At 45.1% G+C, this 3,243-nt stretch overlaps 1 protein-coding gene and 1 long non-coding RNA gene across 3 annotated transcripts in view; one reads left to right on the top strand and one right to left on the bottom strand.

Annotated features, from left to right (window-relative positions):
* KANK2 (KN motif and ankyrin repeat domains 2) overlaps positions 1-3,243 on the top strand; it is a 29,388-nt gene that overhangs the window by 10,094 nt on the left and 16,051 nt on the right. The gene's annotated exons all lie outside the window — the stretch shown is intronic.
* Positions 1,991-3,243, bottom strand: part of LOC114487733 (uncharacterized) — a 30,768-nt gene continuing 29,515 nt past the window's right edge. Inside the window, exon 3 of the long non-coding RNA XR_003683069.1 lies at positions 1,991-2,183. This is a non-coding gene — a long non-coding RNA (uncharacterized lncRNA). The remainder of the gene's footprint in view (positions 2,184-3,243) is intronic.

Below are 3,243 nucleotides of genomic sequence, written 5' to 3' on the forward strand. Positions count from 1 at the left end.
CGTGGGCTTAGTTGCTCCGCGGCATGTGGGATCTTCCTGGACCAGGGCTCGAACCCGTGTCCCCTGCATTGGCAGGCGGATTCCTAACCACTGCGCCACCAGGGAAGCCCCCTTGTGAGGAGAACTTTTAAGATCTCTCTTAGCAACTTTCAAATATACATCAGAGATATTGCGGGTTCGGTTCTAGACCCCCTGCAATAAAGCGAGTCACACAATTTTTTGGTTTCCGAGTGCATATGAAAGTTATGTTTACACTGTACTGTAGTCTATTAAGTGTGTGGTAGAATTATGTCTAAAAAAATAATGTACATACCTTAATTTAAAAATACTTTATTGCTAAAAAACGCTAACCATCATCTGAGCCTTCAGCAAGTCATAACCTTTTTGCAATAGTCACATCAAAGATCACTGATCACAGGTCATCATAACAAATATAATAATGATGAAAAAGCTTGAAATATTGTGAGAATTAACAAAATGTGACACAAAGATACAAAGGGAGCAAATGCTGTTGGAAAAATTGTGCCAATAGGCTTGCTCGATGCAGGGTTGCCACAAACCTTCAATTTGTAAAAAAAATGCAGTATCTTCGAAGCACAATAAAGTGAAGCCCACTAAAAGAAGGTATGCCTGTATCTTATACCTGGAGGTTTGTACCTCTGGACCACCTTTACCCATCCCACCCATCCCCTGCTTCTGGCAACCATCAATCTGTTCTCTGTATCTATGAGGTTTTTTTGTTTTGTGTGTGTTTTTTTTTATTCCACATTTAAGTGAGATCACCTCATACTTTTCATATATGGTTAGTGCTCAGAGGGCTTTTTAAAGGGATCTTTCCCCTTCTTGAGGCCACTGATATTCTGCCACATTTTCTTCCTGTAGCTTTGTCATTGTGCCTTCATATTAGTCCTTCGGAGTTTATTTTTTGCATAAGGTGTGAGGTAGGGATCCAGCCTGATTTTTCTTGGGCAGAGTAAGCTGCTTTCCCTACACCACCCCACAGAGCTCACCCTTGACCACTGATTTGTGGAAAGCCCTCTGCTTTACCCCAAGTTCTTTCAGACAGGGTCTGTGCTGGAACTCCTTTCCTTTGGCCCATTTCTTCCTGCAACCATGCCCTGCTGATTTGATTATTGTGACTTTGGGAATATGTGTTACTCTCTCCTAAGCCAGCTTCCCCATCCCTGCCCATTTTTGTAAAATTTGCTGGCCATGGACTTTTTTTCTTCCTTATAAATTTTGATAACAGTTTGCTCCACCTCCCAGTAGAATAACAATAATAACTGTTATCTGTTATTAATAACAGATACAGAATAACTGTTATTAATAACAGATACAGAATAACAATAATAACTGTTTTGTTATTGTTATTTTAGTGTTGCAGTATCTGACCTTGAACTTCTCAAGCTGGAAGGAGCCATGCTTTTCCCTCCAGACAGACAGGGCCATAGAGCTGCACCACTTCACTTTTTTTTTTTTTTTTCACATTTTAAAAAATTGTGGTAAAATACACATAACATAAAACTTACTCTCTTAACCATTTTTAAGTGTCCAGTTCAGTGGCAATAAGCACATTCACACTGCGTCCAACCATCCCCACCATCTGTGTCCAGAACTCTTCCATCTTCCCAAATTGAATCTCTGCCCCATTACACACTCACTCCCCATCCCCTTCCCCAGCCCCTGGCACCCGCCATCCTACTTTCTGTCTCTATGGATTTAACTCCTCTAGGAACCTCATATAAGTGGAATCATGCAGTATTTGTCCTTCTGTGACTGGCTTCTTTCACTGAGCATAGTCTGATTTGCTGAGTAACAAACCTCCCAGGTGTTTACATCAGGAGGCCTGAGTTCGGGCAACAGTGAGACTGTGAAGTGGCCCATCTGCCTCCTGATACATTCCACTCACATAGTGCTTTTGTTTGTTTGTTTGATGTGAATTTATTGACAAGGTTTAAAAAAAAATCTGGAGATTCACGTAAAAACCCGGTGTTTGCTCTTGGCTCCCCGTGGGAGTTGGAGCTCCCCGCTCAGGAATCCGCCTGACCCGACTGGGTTGGGGCGCTGTCGGAAGCATTTATGGCCAATGTCTTATCCGTTCTATGTGCTTTACTTCTGCTGAGTGTTTACTCCCCGTTCTTAGCTCAAGTTGAGTGTCGCCCATGGACTTGAGGAAGTAGTTACTGTGGATGTCAAAAAAAGTTAACCGTTAAAGGGAATTAAAATGAATTGGTCTGCAGAGCCCCTGGCCAGTTGGCAGGAAGGGGACATCCTGGGGAAGTGGTGACACAGAAGCCACACGTGGCCTGGCCGGGGCGGGGGTTGGGGGGGGGAACCTGAGTGGGTTCCGAGACCCGGGCAGCCACTCCAAGTGGCAACTGGACTTTTGTTTCTAGCTCCAGGCTGGTGATCCGGGGCTGGAGCTGTCTGCCAAGGCCACTCCCATTTGTGCAGTGGGCACCCTCGGGGCCCAGGTCCTATAATGTCACCTTTGTTCTCAGACCAAACTGGGCGGGGTTTTTTCTAATGATGATAAAATACACATAACATAAAAGGTATCATTTTTGCCATGTTCGAGTGTCCAGCTCAGTGGCATTAAGCACATTCACATTGTTGTGCAACTGTCCCCACCCTCCATTCCCAGAACTTTTTCATTGGCCCAAACTGAAACTCCACCTGGGTGGGGTTTTAGTTTTCATTTTCTAATAGCCCTTATTGTTTATTTTTCGTGATTATTAAAAGGAACACCTGCTTAATTTCTTTTTTTTAATTTATTTACTTATTTATTTTTTGGCTACGTTGGGTCTTCGTTGTGGTGTGCGGGCTTCTCACTGCAGTGGCTTCTCTTGTTGTGGAGCGTGGGTTCTAGGCGTGTGGGCTCAGTAGCTGTGGCTCGCGGGCTCTAGAGCGCAGGCTCAGTAGTTGTGGCGCACGGGCCTAGTTGCTCCGTGGCATGTGGGATCTTCCCGGATCAGGGCTCGAACCCGTGTCCCCTGCATTGGCAGGTGGATTCTTAACCACTGCGCCACCAGGGAAGTCCCCTGCTTTATGTTAAGTAAAGAAGAAGGAAGTGAAATACAAAATGTTATCTACAGCACAACCCTACTTCTGTTTAAAAAAAAGTATAATATTAGGGCTTCCCTGGTGGCGCAGTGGTTGAGAGTCTGCCTGCCGATGCAGGGGACACGGGTTCGTGCCCCGGTCCGGGAAGATCCCACATGCCACGGAGCGGCTGGGCCCGTG

This window comes from Physeter macrocephalus, chromosome 2 (assembly GCF_002837175.3).
Source record: "Physeter macrocephalus isolate SW-GA chromosome 2, ASM283717v5, whole genome shotgun sequence".
In the NCBI taxonomy this organism is placed as follows: Eukaryota; Metazoa; Chordata; class Mammalia; order Artiodactyla; family Physeteridae; genus Physeter; species Physeter macrocephalus.